This window comes from Pan paniscus, chromosome 7, assembly GCF_029289425.2.
Source record: "Pan paniscus chromosome 7, NHGRI_mPanPan1-v2.0_pri, whole genome shotgun sequence".
Lineage (NCBI taxonomy): Eukaryota > Metazoa > Chordata > Mammalia > Primates > Hominidae > Pan > Pan paniscus.
In genome coordinates this window covers 79,553,629-79,570,439 of record NC_073256.2, presented here as the reverse complement: position 1 = coordinate 79,570,439, position 16,811 = coordinate 79,553,629, and the positions used below count along the sequence as shown (strand labels likewise).

The 16,811-nt window shown below is 36.4% G+C and overlaps 1 long non-coding RNA gene across 1 annotated transcript in view; it reads right to left on the bottom strand.

Annotated features, from left to right (window-relative positions):
• Nucleotides 1-2,875: 2,875 nt before the first annotated feature.
• Nucleotides 2,876-16,811, bottom strand: part of LOC100968459 (uncharacterized) — a 133,174-nt gene continuing 119,238 nt past the window's right edge. Inside the window, exons 8-10 of the long non-coding RNA XR_010112944.1 lie at nt 14,289-14,537; nt 3,859-3,943; nt 2,876-3,056 (exon numbers count right to left, since the gene is read on the bottom strand). This is a non-coding gene — a long non-coding RNA (uncharacterized LOC100968459). The remainder of the gene's footprint in view (nt 3,057-3,858; nt 3,944-14,288; nt 14,538-16,811) is intronic.

Here is a 16,811-nt window from a genome sequence, read left to right as displayed (position 1 = left end):
GAAAAGAACATCCATGGGGCAAGCTGAGGAAAGACTATTCTGGGCCAGGAACAGCATGTGCAAAGGTCCTGCATTGGGGGGGTTCTGGACAAATTCAAGGAAATCAATGAAGCGAGAGTGAATAGAGTGGAATGGTCAGTGCAAAGGGTGGATGGAGATCCATCTCAAAGGGAGTGAGTGAGTCTTGTCAGCTACAGTAAAAACAGTGGCTTTTATTCTAAGGGAGATAGGAAGCTGATGAAGATTTATTATTATTATTTAAATTTATAAACAACAGAAATTTATTTCTCACAGTTCTGGAGGCTGGGAAGTCCAAGATGACATCATTGGCACATTTGGTGTCTGGTAAGGGCCTGCTTCCTGGTTCATAGATGGTGCCTTCTAGTGCAGCCTCACATGGTGGAAGAAGCTAGATAGCTCTCTATGATCTCTTTATTAGGACACTAATTCTATGCATGAGGGCAGAGGCCTCATGACCTAATCACCTCCTGTATTAGGCAGGGTTCTCCAGAGAGACAGAACCAATAGAATCGAGATTTTTGAGCAGAGGTGTGATTATGATCTGATTTAAGTTTTAAAAGATCATTTAGACTGCTGTGTTTTAGGGTGTGAGAGGATGTAGGAGGCATTCAGATAGTTGGGACCAATGGTGATGGCAGCTTACAGCAGTGGGAGGTAGAGGAAGTGGGAGTAGTTAATGAGATTCTGGATATACACCAAAGCTAGAGCCAAGAGAATATCCTGTGGACTTGGGATATTGAAGAATCACCCTAAAGTTTGGGAGTGTTTAATCTATACATGTAATCTAAAGCCATGAGAATGAGTGAGGCTGTCTGTTGTCAACACCCAGTCCTGTGAAACTTCTTGATGTCTTACAGCATTTTCCAATAGAAATACAATAAGAGCCAATGTGAACCACAAATATATTCATGAATTTTCTAGTGGCTACATTAAATAAAGTCAACAGAAAAAGAAGAAATTTATTTTGAAATATATTTTGCTTATCCTAGCACACCCAAAATACTATCATTTCCATTTGCAATCAATATACAACTTTGTAATGAGGTATTTAACTCTATATCTCCAATATATTATCATTTCAACATGTAATCAAAGTAAATTACAGCCAATCTTTCTTGCTTATAGATTTCATATTTGTGAATTCAGCTACTAGCTAACATTTGTTTGTAACCCCCAAATCAATACTTATAGTGTTTTGTGGTCATTCTCAGACATGCACAGAGCAGCAAAAATTTAAGCCACTTGATGTGCGTATTCCCAGCTGACATCAGACAAAAAGGTGTTCTGCCTTCCTGTTTCAGTTCTCCTATGGTAAACAAATATCCTTTTCATGGTCTGTTTAGTGTCATATTTTTTGCATTTTTGGTGCTTTTTCTTGATAATTTTATGGTTTTAAATGTTCCCCAAGCGTAGTGCTTGAAGTTCTGACTATGGTTCCTAAAAGTAAGATGTTATGATGTATCTTCCAAAGAAAATGTGTGTAAGATAAGCTTCATTTAAGCCTGAGTTACAGTAGAGTGGGCTGTGAGTTCAATATTAAGGAATCAATAATTTGCATTTAAACAGAAACCTACATGACAAAGTTATTTATTGATCCATTGATGACCAGAGGCTTGCAGGAACATAGCCCTTTATTTCCCTTGAGAACAATAGTTCAGTATTTGCTAATTCAGTGTTTCCGATACTTTATAGAACTTTTATACTCTGAGTAATGAGAATCAACTGCATATTATTAAGATAGCTTACATTATTTTTCATACTAAGTGTTAAAAATCTGGTGTATAGTTTACACTTACAACACATATTAATTCAAACTAGCCATGTTTCAAGTGCTCAATTGTCACAAGACTAGTGAGTTTCAGAACTCAGGTAGAGGAGAAAAAAAAATGGCAAAGAAGATTCAAATGGCATAACCAGAGAGTAAGAAAAATAAAGCCAGAAAAGTCAGATGGTGTAGAAGAAGGCATGAAATGAGAAGTTGCACAAAGAGAAAATTTCATTCATGTGAAAAGGTACAAAGACATCAAGTAAGGTGTGTGCTTTATTACTGGCTGCATGGACTTCATTGTTTATCTTAGCAAATGATGTGTGGTTCAAAACTGGTGCCTGGGACCGTGTGGAGTCATGATTGGGAGTGAGATAGGGAGAAAGTGAGTAGAAAACCTTTTTGAGAAGCTTGGCTGTTAAAAAAATGTTTAGGTGCTGGTTGTATACTTGAAAGGATAATGCCTACACCTCAAAGTGTAGGCAGTTACTGTTGTATTTGAGAAACCAACTAAGGTGAACCTGCTAGAGCTTTTTTTTTTTTTCTTACAACAAAAAAGTACCAAATGCCCATTTTCTTCCCCTGGGGATGAATGCAGTCATAATGCAAAGCAACCCAAACTTGATAGTTGTGCAACTTGCAACATGGAAAATGAAATTCAAATAAAGTCAGCTGTGCTGTGGCAGGGCTTCATTGGTAAGAAAAGAACTCTCTTTTCTCCTCACTGGGATTACAAAGTAACTCCTCCATGTAATAGAATTGAACTGATTCGCAACTTGCCAACTTAGAATTCTGTGCAGAGTGATGGGGAGCAAGCAGTTTCTTGAAAATGCTGCCTTTTGGTATTGCTGATTTTTCAGTTTGTGTCATGTTTCATGTTAATGCTTATTATGCTCACTTTATGGCATTGTGGACCCAAGCAGGAAAAATATAAGAGTGCACATGGAACATCTTATAAACTCCGTGTTGGTCAATGTTGGTGTCTCTTGGTAACTGATGCTTAGCTTTGATAGCATGAGGCCTGCCAAAGCTACTGGCTGCTGGAGGATCCCTGGAGCCTAGGAGGGCCCAGGTACACAATTTCCTTACCTTATAAACTACTCTGTAAAGTTCTTTCCCCAATTTGTTTCCAAATGGGAAAACAAAGTGTTGCAGTTATCATACGATCAACTCAAATAGCTACTTTCTCCATTTTGAGTGTGGATAGAAAGGCATTCCAGGAAAGGACCTACTTTCTGCTTGATAAATAAGACTTCTACACATTCATTATCTGAAGAAAGAATATAAACAGAAGTTTTCATTATGTCTCAGAAGTGGTCACTGCAAAATAAGCCATGAGAAATAGTATAATTTCCTTAATAGATAATAGTACCCCAAGCGTTCTCCTAAAATATCTACATTGGTGTGTTTATTTGTTTAGCAATAACAACACTCTTCTTTTATGGTGGTTAGGAGAATCCTTCTGTGAGAGGTCTCACCCCTGTCCCCAGTCTTTTTTGGGAGAAGTTTTAAGAAATCTACTCTGAGGCAGAAGACAAGGCTCCTGTGCCTGTGTGAACAGGTGTTTGTCGCCTAACAAAATGGAAATGATTTTGAACCTGTGAGAAGGAGGAAAGGGGGAGAGAGAATGACTTTTCTGGGTACAATGTAATACCCTCCTGGAGGAACCCCAAATCACTAGTGAAAAATATGAAATTGTTAATTGTTATTAAATGCTATGTATGAACTTGAAAAGGACCTATCTAGCTTGGAATACTGGTTCACAGGGGGCCTATGTGGAGTCAACCTACAGTGGACAGGGTAACAGCTGACACCAGGTTCACCCAAATACATTCATTCACTTACACTGCACACCACTTTTTATGAAAAAATTGGAGATACCTTATATTAAGGGTCACAAGTAAAATAAAGTGTAAAATAAACAAGGAAGTTCAGCTATAAAAGGAGAAAATTCAGTGATTTTATTATGCTCACAATGAGAAGTTTTTAAAATTTCATTCATGCTTCAAGAAAGACAAATGTATTCCTAGTTCGAAGAACAGTACTAGAGGATGCATATCTTTGTCTCTTACCTACTTCCAGGTCTTCTCAATGTTTTGGTTTGGTTTTTCCTTATTTTATTGCATTTAATATACTCAGTAATTGTCTTGGAGTCTTCTATTCCAAAGAAAACACAATGAGAAGATTGCATAATACAGTAGAAAGAACCAGATTCTAGGTGTCATTTTAGGTCCAAATTTAGCACTTAATGAAGGCATGGTCTTGCCAGAGCATTTAGCCCCTCCAAGCTTAAGTTATACTGATTTTCAGTTAGGAACAATACAAGTGCCTGGTTTACTTCCTTATTCCATAAATGTTCAATACGTAACTGTTAAGAAATAAACATAAGTTAAAAGGTTCCCCTTTCTATCGACTTCACTTTGTATGGTTAAAGACACTATCAGGATGAGTTTGAGTACATAAGGGGCTAAAGTGAGATTCATAAATGTCTTGAAGAAAAACTGAATTTGATGAATATCCTGGAAATTCCATTGTGGAATTAAGAATCCCATAGACTCTACATTAAACCAGTCTGAGGAGAAGAAGGAGATAAAGAGAAAGAGAATAAACTTTAGACATTAATACTTTAGGAGAAAAAAAGTGGGAGAGATGAAGAGAAGTTAAATGGTAGTTGTGGTGGGAAAATAAGAATTCCTGTACATAGAGGAATATTTGAGTTTGCCGCCCATTTGTTCATTCTTTCAAACAACACATATTCATTGGGCTTCTGTGTTACGGATTAGTCTTGGATGTGTCATATCCATACAGGTAATGATTGAGGTCAGAAAATGTTGTTATGGCAATTCATATACATCACTTAGATGTCTCTAAATGTACACACAGCATATAGCATGGTGTCGTATTCAAATAAACATAAAGGGATCAGTTCATTCCCCTTGGAGAATCACTGACACAAGTATTGACCTCTCCTCACCCCAAATTCTTCTGTGATTATTTCCTTTTGTCATATTCGTGACATTGAAATTAGACCATAACAAGAATTTTTAGCCTTATATAAACTAGTGCATTACCTTAATCTTTTTTTATGCCCGAGTTCTCTCTTTATTCTGAGTTTATCCAAAATGGTAGTTTATAGTGCCAGCATTAGTTTTTCAGCAAACTTACTTTTTCAACTATAGAAAAACTATCTGTGACTTCTGATGGACACGATTCCCTAAGCTTGAAATATTTGCCAATGACACCTTTCTGCATATGCAGTGTGCCTACACAAAGCAGATGGAATCAAATGCAATTCCGCTTTACTTCTTTTGTGACAGACAAAAAAGTAGGATAGGACACCAAGAAGTTCCACAAAACTGGCTATATCATTTTAGAATAAAAATCTGGAGCAATTATTGAAGCATTCAGTAGAGCAAGCCCATTTTAGTGCATGCCAGAGCAAAGCCTACCAGTATTTTGAGGCTGAAAGAAAATAAATAAATTGAAAATCCATAATGGGTTATTCATAGCAGATGGGATGAGGAAGTCAAAGGATGAGAGCATTAGCAACATTTGAAGGCTAACGCGACATAGCTGGAAGTTGATTGCATCATACCATATACCTATTCAAATATATGTAGTTTATACAATTTCATCCAGATTCTTAGTATATATTTGAATTTGTGACAGTGTATTTTCCCTTTTCATAAGTTCTTAAACTCTTTCAGATCATTGAAGTATAATTTTGTGCACTGAAGACAAATTTATTAAACTGCTAAATGTTTTCAACATCACCTGCATACTTAAAAACAGTTTACATTCTTTCTCAGTGTTTAATGGATCTAAAATAGCTCTATACCGAATGCCATATATGTTTATTTTATTTGGTTGCATTAATTTTTGATAAAAAACTAGGCTTTCAATTTCAGGTGCAGCCATACGTGAATTAAATGAGTATTATGTATGTCACACCACTTTGAAATTTAATGTTCATGCTTTAGTCACAAGTTTACTATCTCCCTTTGACTCAGAATCAGGTCTTTGTGTGTTCCACGTGAGCAGCTAACAGTGCATTGATGCATTTCAGCAGCAACAAGAAAAACAACAGAATCAAGAAAAAAAAATACACCAGTTGATTTTTACCCACGGTAGTTATAAGATCTTTCTTACTTTGTGCAATTTCTGTGCAAAGTTTATCATCTTTCAACAATAGCTAAAATATTAATCTTAACACATTAATGATGTTTGGGCCATATTCTAAGAAAGTTAATAAAGTGTTATGAAACTGGTTCAGCATTTCTTTAGAAGCCTACAGTTTCCTCTTTAATGCTGCTTCATTTTGGAGGGGCTTCCTGTCTCATCATTGAATTTCCACCTTTTTTGCCTTTGCTGGAATTAGTCAGTACCAGTCAGACCTCTAATGATATTTTAATGTTGGGGGGAGTGTTGGCTTAATTCAAATATATTTTCATTTTAAAGTTATAATGACTAAGTACACCTGCTCACTTAAAAATTAGCACCTAGTTAGGCAGTTTTCAATAGCCTAATCATCTTTTGATTGTCTCTACTTGTATCATAGGCAGTTCACCTGCTCTTCATCTAAACTTAAATGTTTCCTGTTTACACATCTGAAAACACTGAAAGATGATAATATTTAGAAAACAAAGAAAACTGAAACCTACATTTAAATACATTATTTATATAATTATCCTGTAATTAAAGTAATTATAGTTTGTAAAAAACCCGTTTCTTTAAAATTTTCATTTAGAGATTTCTCATGGGATAATCTGTGAACATGTAGAAAGAGCACACACACACACGCACACACAAGTTATCAATGTTATCTGCACAATAAACAAATGTCACCTCCAGATTTAGGAATTTGAAATCTGTTTTATCTTTTCTGAAACAAATATACCCAGAAAGCCATACAGTGAGATAATCCTATAGAAGGGATTACCTAGATTGAACTTTGGGAAATCTTTAATCCTCTATAGTTTCAACAGCAACAATAAGAAAAAGTCACAGTTATACCTTGCTGAGCTATACGCTGGTGCTACGGATAGGTGGTCATGTCATATAAATAGTGAGTCTCCAGCATTTCCTATAAGACTAAGACAGTGTCAGATAAGGCCATGAGACATGACTGTGCTTGAGGGTGTGCAGAGGCGATGCAGAATTTTCAAAGAGGTCCTGACAAGCACTCACAGTTGGATTTTCATTATCTTCAATGAGAAGGCATATCAGTCAGCTTTTTGCTATATAGTGCTATCCACATTACTGCTTTTTATATGATTTCAAAGTGGACAGCACAGTTTGTGTCCAGTTTTTCATTCTAAATATCCTATTCAATAGTTATTCTTCTTTTCTATACCTTTAAACAGATTTTTTTTTAACCACAGTGAGATCACATCACACTTTGGGAGCATTAGCTTGAAAGTGAGTTAATAGATCTGGCTTGTAGACCATCTTCAGAGGCTCTTTTAAAGAAATACTTGGAATTGAACCACAAAAGTTTTATTTTCTCTATGTTTTTGATCAAGTTTTGTGGGAAGAAGTGAAAAGTACTCAGAATATCTTCATGCAGTTTTCACAGAGAGATTCTATATTCTTGTCTGCACCTCCATAACCCTCTTTAAATACCTGACTTCAGCTCTGCATGTAAGGACTCAGGTTGTCACATTTGTTGGTTTTAAGACTAGGCCATCGGCATAGAAATTAAAGGAAATATAGATGATGAAGCAAGCGCTACATAAATAATGATGAAGAAGGCTCTTTGAATCTTTCAGGAAGCACTAGTGAAAGATCCCAGTGACCCCCAACTCCTAGAAAAGAATGTCCATCGGTCGTCCAGAACCTGAAGCCACACCTGCTGCTGTCATCCGTTCTTTGATGTATCAACTTCAACAGCTTAGAAATACCAAGAACAGGAGAAAAGGAGAGGGGATGTAATTAGCAATGCTGTATCCCCAAACTTCAACATTTTCTCAGGTCATGACCCTAAGACCTGAAATCTCTCCCCAGGGATGAACATTCTTTGGCAGAGTGTCAAACAAGTGATTAATAAAAAAGCTGGAGCTTGAAGCATCATGGTCTTTCCCGCTCACAGCAGTCTCTGTCTTGGACCTCTGGAATCCTGCACCCTGGAAGTTATCCCCTACATAGACCCTTCAAACCACTCAGACTTCTTTGACTTCTTTTCAGGTTAAAGTGCTGAACTCACATTATCCGAAAGTGGCCTTCAATCAAATTAGAAATACAAAGAGTTCCACTGATTGGATGGTGTTCATGACAATAATGTCTTAGAACTAACAAATGTGGAGTTATATTTAGTCAATCCAGTGCTGACCCAAGACTAATACTGAAAGGAGAAAAGGCCATAAATTTGGGCAAATATGTGGCAGCTTCTGTAACTTTGTAGAGGGGAAGACATGTACTTCCATCTTAGAGTAGCAATGGTTCCATTTTGGTGAGCCTTGTAAGACTGGAGAGATCCTAGAAGGAATAAGTTCAGGGAGAAGCCTGAATTAAAAAGAAAGGCAACACTGCTTGTCAAATTGAATGTGTGAATCAGTTCCAGATCTTGTGGATACGCTCTGCAGTGGACCAAAAGGGAAGAGTAAATATTGGGCATTCATCTGGGCTTAGCTTCCTCTTGATACTTCTCTCACCCAAGAGTATTCTTTTCACTTAACCTTCCCTAAGGTCTTCTTTGCATGAAATGTGTTTATCTCAGTCTCTGATAGTTGTGGGCTGTTGGTTTCTCTGAAGATTGGGAACAAGCAACCATCAAAAAGGCTTTTTTTATTTTCAAATTGCCTTTTTTTGGGCACTTAATATATATCACACACTATGTTGAGTGCTTTTTTAAACTTTACCTCCCTTATTCATTACAATGAGATTATCATCTGATAGTTGTGGGCTGTTGGTTTCTCTGAAGATTGGGAGCAAGCAACCATCAAAAAGGCTTTTTTTATTTTCAAATTGCCATTTTTGGGGCACTTAATATGTATCACACAGTATGTTGAGTGCTTTTTTAAACTTTACCTCCCTTATTCATTACAGTGAGATTATCGTTAGGGATTATTCCCATTTAACAGGTGAAAAAACTGAGTCTCAGCGAAGTTAGGTAAATTGCTGAAAGTCACACAACTAGAAAATACAAAAAAACAAGGTTCAACCCCAAGTCCACCTAACTCTATAGTCTGGTAAGACTATAGTTCATCCACATGTCTCATCTCCTGTCTTCTATGGTAAACTCAGTTTTGCCTTCTAGTTGTTTCAGCAGGGCACACAGATACACACTGATTCTACTCTAAAGAGTTTTCTCCAGATGTATGATGGGATCAATGTTCAGCAAGAAGCAAAAATAAAATACTGGCAAATGACAGAGCAATTTATTCCCTTAAAAATTTCAGATTTAGCTTTTAACAAGGGCCAGAGGAGAAAAGGGAGATTTTTTTTTTTTCTTCCCTAGGCTATCAGAAACTCCATCTTCCCTGGCCACCATGAGTCTGGAACACTCTCTCTTTCCATGCTTTATTCAATTGAAAAGACTCGATTTTATATTAGACTGAGCCTGGCAGCCCCACTTGACAAAAAGAAAAAAAAAAAAAAAGAACACCTAAATAAATGTCTAAATTTAAAAGTCTACTTACTCATCCCTGATTGCTTCTGCCTAACAGAAGACACTGCTGGTAAATTCTTCTTGCTACCTGAAAGTGATATCTTCATCTCAAGTCACACATATGTGTGCATATTAATTTACCCATTTTTAGCATTTTGGGATTGCATCTAGCACACAGAGTCTTGAATCTTTCCTCCTTAGGGGTTTGGATGTGATGACAATCCTAGGTGTGAGCCCATTCATCACAGAGCACACAGCAGTATCATTTCCATGCAGTGTGTAGGTATTTTTTAATTAGCTTTTCTAGCTCAGAAAGAACTAATTAGAGGTGTGCACTAGAACAATGTTGATCTTGAAGACAATAAATATTTCACCATTTTCTTGCAGGGCGTCTTTGGGTAGAAAATTCGCACTTGGTTTTCTTTCTTGATTTTAAACAGCCCAGAATCCCAATTCTACTTCTCCGTTCACATGTCCACCAAATGCATGTATATACCCAGGCCCTTCTTTGTCTATTTGTTCTTTGTCTATGACAGCTAAATGCTTCTTATTTCTCCATATTTGGCTGAGCCACTTAAAAGTCTGTCCCACAGTCTATTTAATCAATCTGACAACAATTCGTCACCAAGTATTCATCAAACACATACTAAACTGTCAATAGCACTAGGCTCAGCTGTGGGGAAAATAAATAGAACCAAAATAAAAGTAAAACACAAAGCTTCTGTCCAAGTTATTGTCAGTAATTTGTGTGCTTGTGTGTTCCAATTACAAAAAATTATGTATGTAATTGGCAATATTTCTCTGCTTTTTATCTAACAAATGGCAATTTTACGTGGTTCAAATTAATATGTCCACATATATAATAATTGTAAGTTTTTTTCACTTTACATAATTTGAGGCTACAATAAAATGAAGCATTAATTTTAGGTACAAAAAATAAGTTTAAAATAGGAACTAAAGATTACTTTTGAAATTAGAAATCATATATTTTAAATAAGTCGACTTCTATGGTGGGCAAACATTTTGGGTGTCAAGTTTTCAGCTGTTACACTATTTTATTCCATGCCATCAAATGACTCAAACAGAAAAACAATGAGCTACAAGTCCTGTGCTTCAGAAATGGAACAATAGGGACAAACTGATGAGTCCCTATATCACCACATATCCATGAATATTAAAACACAGTTTTCTTCATCTAAGTTCATGTTAAGCTCAGTAAATGGAAATTTTAATTTGACTGAATTCCACCAAACATTTATCTAAGTGTCCAAATGGTTGATTTTTACTATAAATTTGGTAATACTAAATATTCGAGGATAATGAAGAGGCCCAGAATATGCTACTGTGGCATAAAAAATATTTTTTAATAGAAGACATTTGAGTTCCTGAAATCTCTTTTCTGCTTATAAGCAGTGTCCCAAAAGAACTCCATCATCCTAAGCACTCTCCCTGAAAGCTATTCAACTATCTTCACTGAAGAGGAGAAGTCTCCACACCACACCTAAACAGACATTGTCAAGAAATGATCATATCTCCCATCTACTCCCCTAAGGGCTCATTCATATTTTCTAAAAGTCATTTGTTTTTGATAAATGTCCTTCACTCCCAACGCTTTCCCTATTAAAATGGTATATAAACCCCAATTTCTAATCACCTCTTTAAGCCACATTTTTTTTTCTGTGATCTCTTGTATGCGCCTGTGTGAATAAAAATCCATCTCTTCTCTTGCTAGTCTGCCTTTTGTCCGTTTAATTTACAGGCCTCCAAGTACTGAACATAAGAGGGTAGAATAAGTAACAGTAACATCTATTTCAGTTTATGGAAAACCTTCATGACATTATACTAATAAACAACTTCCTAAATATTTCTCCCTGTTATTTTCTGTTGCCATTGGGTCACGGTTTCCTGGCCTAAGGCAAACAGATGATTCTACTGGGCTTCCACATTTAAAAATTGATGGCCCCTGTTTCCCTGTCCTCTGGAACTATTTGTCTGATTAAACTCATTGTTAAACAAAACAACTCAGTATGGCACCTCAGAATGGCAGTTGTGTCAGATTGCAATTTACACCTTTAGAAAAGGGTTTAGGAGAACAATATTGTTTTGACACATTTCTTTCACTTTCGAGCCTTCATTCTGATTTATGACTCTGCTCCTTTGTTTTAATCTTGACAATCTGGAGGAGTTTTAAACTGAAAATAAATTTACTGTTCATTTTGTTGTTACAAAACATATAATTTCAAGAGTTGGAGAGGCCTTGAGACACTGCCATTTTATAGTAACTGAGGGACTGAGTTGTCAGGGCCTTGTCCAAAAGTACATAGCCAGAGGGTGGCAAAGCCAAGCCTAGAACAAAGATCCCCAATCCTTGGGCCTAAAATATTCCTATCCATGACTCCATACTGAAGACCTTATCCTAGTATGAGCTAACATTTTAAGAAACAAATTACAAGGCTCACAGAATCTGCTACTTTACATTTATAAACTCTTATTTGATCAAAGCATTTTATTATTGGCATGTGGATTTCCCACAAAAGAATGCAACACTTTATGCTTTTCTCAGCAAATGCTAGTAAAATATTTAAAATTATGACAAAATTAACTCTATAGATTGTGTCTTTAATTGTTCCATGCTGAATTACAAGAATATTTGAATGGCATATGTGGAAAGACTTTCCACCACTTTTGTTCCAGCAAAATATGTTAATGTTTTTCTCCACAAGAAAGTTGTGGAAAGTTCTTCCTCCATATGTCATTTAAACAGAGCAAACCTTAGGTACTTTCTGGCCCAAGGGCAGGAAGCTGGAATGGTTGATTTCTGGAAGAGCTAAACACCTTTTATTTATACCACTGTACTTGTCTCAGTATAAATCTTGTATTGATAACTATTTCTTGGCTCATGGATGATGAATTTCAACTCACTTCGATTTAGTCTGATAAGCAGCTACTCTAAGAACAGAGCAGTGTTCAGTGCCAAAAAAACAGGCTCTTCATTAACTTCAATTGTCTGCAGTTCTTTAAGGTGCCTATGCTTTTTCAGTTCTGCACCATTGCTCCCTAAACTCGTTCTACCAGGGAGCCTTCCTCCAGGCAGCTGTATGCCTACATTGTACCCAGTTTTCAAGGTAGATCTTGAAAGTAACTATTTTCATTGTTTAGCCTAATCTTGTCTCTTCCTGAAGGAAACTCATCTTTGTCTAAATTCACATTTTTATTGTGCTTCCATTATAACATATTACATATTCTTCCATACTAAAATTATTCGTGTACATAAATCTCCACAACTAGATTTGAAGGGCCTTGAGGACAATATATATATATATATAGGTTTTGGTTTCCTACAATACCTAATACAATACATGCTGGTTACATAAAAAAATGTTTATAATTACTCAGTTGAGTGGCTGAGCTCAGAAAATTCTAATGTTTTCCACTGAAAATATCCCCCCAGATATTATTTGTTCTCTGTGTAGATATTGACATGAGATTTTCTTCTTGGTCACTTTGCAAACCGGGGACCTCCAGCCAGTGACACCCCACCTGGCCCTCCCTTGGCAATGCTGCCTGCTGCAGGAAATGGCCCACCTACTCATCCTACCAGGACCAAGTCTGGCTTGCACACCAATTCCTGAGTTCTTGTCCCACACCCAAGAAGAATGAGGAGGTGCTGACAATTGAAGAATGAACAAGGCAGGGAGTTTTATTGAGTGATAAAATAGCTTTCAGCAGAGAGGGGACATGGGGGTGGTCCCCCTACCCAAAGGCAGAAAAGTCCCTCTAATATGGTTGAGTCTGGGGCTTTTATGGGCTCAGAATCAGGGAGGGGCAGGCCATAGGTAGTATTGGAAAAGGCAACAATTGATTGGTTAAAAGGCATTATTCAGAAAGAATCAGTCAGGTAAAGGAGGGGAAACAGGAACAGAAGTTCTTACTCTGGGTCACAGGTTTCACTGGGACCAGCAGTCGGGTTTTTCAGCCTTCAGGCTGTTTTTGGCTTGAAGGTGGGGTTTCACAGGTACCTGTCCCTATCTGCCTAGGCGTTTGGCTGCCTGCTATCATTGTCAATATCTGTAGAGATAGATAAAAATCCTTGCCATTTTTAATATTTATTTATGCCACAATATCTTCATTAAAATCACTACATACATACTACACTATTAAAGTACAAAAATAATCAAACATCAGAAGAAAACAATTTATTCAGGAATAAATCCATTGATCCTCTATAAGTAAGAAATAAATATATATGTTTGAACACTCCAGAAAAAATGAAGTCCCTAGTTAAAAGATATTATTCTGTGAGTGCCTTCAGCTTCAGCAGATGCCATGTCTTAGAAGTGGAAATATTTGATTCACCAATACTCGCTGAATTGATTGCAGTTGTCAAGTATCACCTTTATACAGCAGGGTTACAGCCATTGTAAAATGATCCAGGGAGTAAATTGAAACTCAGAAATTACTTTCCAGAAAAAGTCACAAAATTCTTTTGCAGCATTACAACATCTTTTTTTCTTCCTATATTTAGCCTTTAATGTTAAATCTCACCTTAATAGTTCAAAGCTACCTTCCATAAATTCACACGTATCTGCCAACTGTATGTATTTATAAACACTTTAACTTTGTAATGAACACTGAAAAAAATTCTTTTATTTTCTCATTTAAAAAAGAACAATGGGAAATGCAGTTTCAATTCTCAAATTTAGACATATTCATAAAACAAAATACTCAATAATTTTAATTGGCTTTGGAATTTGCAATGTATTTAACCTGCCACCTTTATGAGCTCTGGTGATGTTCCCAATCTATTAGGTGCTTATTTTGAATCAGGCTACTCATTTCATAAATGTTACTCATGAACCAATATAATACTGATTCTTTTACCTTGAAAATGCTTACCTTTTGCAGGTTGTGCTGAGAACTGCATGCTTTCTGTTTTGAGATTATCAAAGCTTTTAAAATCTTTACTACCTTGGTATTACTAGCAGATAGGGTATGTTGGTTTCTCAGATATATTTAGATGTCCTGCAGTAGCTTGAGTCCTGTTCGACTTTCTGGATTAACTTAAATCAAAGTTACATTGAAGTCTTTCTGTCTTCTCAAAGGAAAGTTTCTTCATCTGTCTTATTTTCGATGTGTTTGCTGGGCCTGGCAGACACCAAAATATATTTGAGAGAGGAATGATGGAATGCCTTCTAGAAGCATGCATTCAGCAGGATGCCACCAGACTGTGATGACATTTTTTTAAAAAGTTATAAAGGAGCACATGATTTACCTTCTCACTAAATAGCTTTCATCCTCTGTGAATTTTTTTTTTGGTATCCCTTGAAGGTTACTAAAACCTGAATAGTATATATTTGCCCCTAGAATTGAACAAATGAAGAGACATCCCGTGGATAACCCTCCTATGGGGTAGCACAGAGAAAACTTTACAACCTATTGAATCTAAAATTACTTTTTGCACAGCCTGATAAAAAGAGATATTTTAGTCTTTATCATTACTGCTTGGGACAGGCATATTACATGGAAATTAAATAACAATATTAACACATTTGTTGAATTCTTCTTATATGTTCCATTCACTGTTAATAAATAAAGTATTCTGCACAATAATTCTATAAGTTAGATACTATTATTAGCCACATTTAACAGATGAGGAAACTGTAACATAAGTTATATTGTAGAGAAAAACATTTTAAAAATCAAATATATATATACACACATACACACAGAAACTATATAAATGTATATACAGAAATAATATACATTTATATTAAAATTGTGATAAGTACTATCAAGGACAGTATAGAATATAGTGAAAAGGTATAGCAAGGATCTGAAGATTAAAAAAATTCTTCAAGGAATGCCAATTAAGAGTTAATTAGGAAAACAATGGGTATGAAAAGGCAAAGGCAAATATGATACTGTCTCTGCATTCAAGGATCATACAGGTTAGTCAGGGAGATTAAAAAGTACATAATTAATGTATATGACTTAAGTATTCTGTTAGAGTACGCAGACAGCCAGACATGAGCAAGAGAGGCGAGCCCCTGAGAAAAGGGAGGTCTGGAAAATATCATACCCCAGGGACCACCCAAAACATGCATGCTGGATATGAGCAAAGAGGAGGGAAAATACCTATGCCGGAAGGAATTCCCACTAGGATGCCCAGTAATCATTCACTCTGCAGCTAACCTGTCAGAATGTAGCTAGATGCATGCTGGTAAGGAGAAGAGGGGACTTAAGGCAGAATTGGGAAAACTAGACAAAGAAAAAAGGCAGAGGCTTGAGACAGAGGCATGAACTTCAAGAAAGTCCAACACCATAAAAACCCAATGCAGAACTCTCAGGGTACAGCTAGCTCACTCCCTTCAGCAGTCTGCCAGGCTTTATCTTTTCAGAGTGGTACTGCCTCTCTACATAAACCCTATGCTCTGTATTTTCCTTCCACAAATTCTCTTTTTTGCCTAAATCAGTTACTTGTCAGAATTCTTACTCCAAGTAAGACTAAGAACCGAGGATTCCCGCACTTCTCGGTGACAATTCTAGGAGAAGCATTAAGAGCAAGCTGTATATATGGAGAGAAAAGGAAACAGTTATTACTTAACGCCTCTGGGCTTCAGTTATCTTACTGGCAAAATAAATGATCTTAGGATGATCATTAAGATTCCTTCCATTTGTAACATTTTTTTTTTGTTATCTCTTGTGATTATTTCAACCCTCCTACAAAGTAGATAGCATATGAAAATTCCTGTTTTTCCTAGGAAGGCAAAGGTATAATGAACACCAATGACTTGCTGCAGACACACAGCAAAGTTCATGGTGGAATTATGTCAAAAACCGAACCTGTATGCCTTCTCATTCTTTTCTCTTTCTAAACATTAAAAAATTGCCTATTTTAATCAACAATTGATTATTTGAAAATTAGATGAGTCAATGTTGGCTTACGCACATTAACATTCTTACAATAAAAGTCAGATTGTTAAAATAATCTAATAAAACAAGATTTACTTTATTCAGACACCTCAAAATATTTACCAGTAATAGGAATTAGGCACATTTTCAGTTTTAGATACATTTATTTTCCCAGGATCAGAAATTTGCAAAAAGCATACTTGCAAGAGGGGAATAAGGTAATCCTCTTAAAATAGTGACAAAACCCATAGGTTGGTAGATTGTGCCCTCTTCGTGGCAAACCCAAACGTTTTCTTTTCTTTTCTTGCTAGGTCTAGTGAGTACATGAGCTGTAGTTACCACCCACGTGCAGCTCTTGCTCCAAGCAGGGGTGTCCAGGGAAGAGAATACAGTCATGGGTTCTTAGTTTCTGTTTCTGGTTGGGCCAGTTAAGCCACTTCTTCATCTCTCTTTTCTGCTTATCACTAAAGACAGAAACTAAAAACCATGGCATCAGGCTGCTTTTAA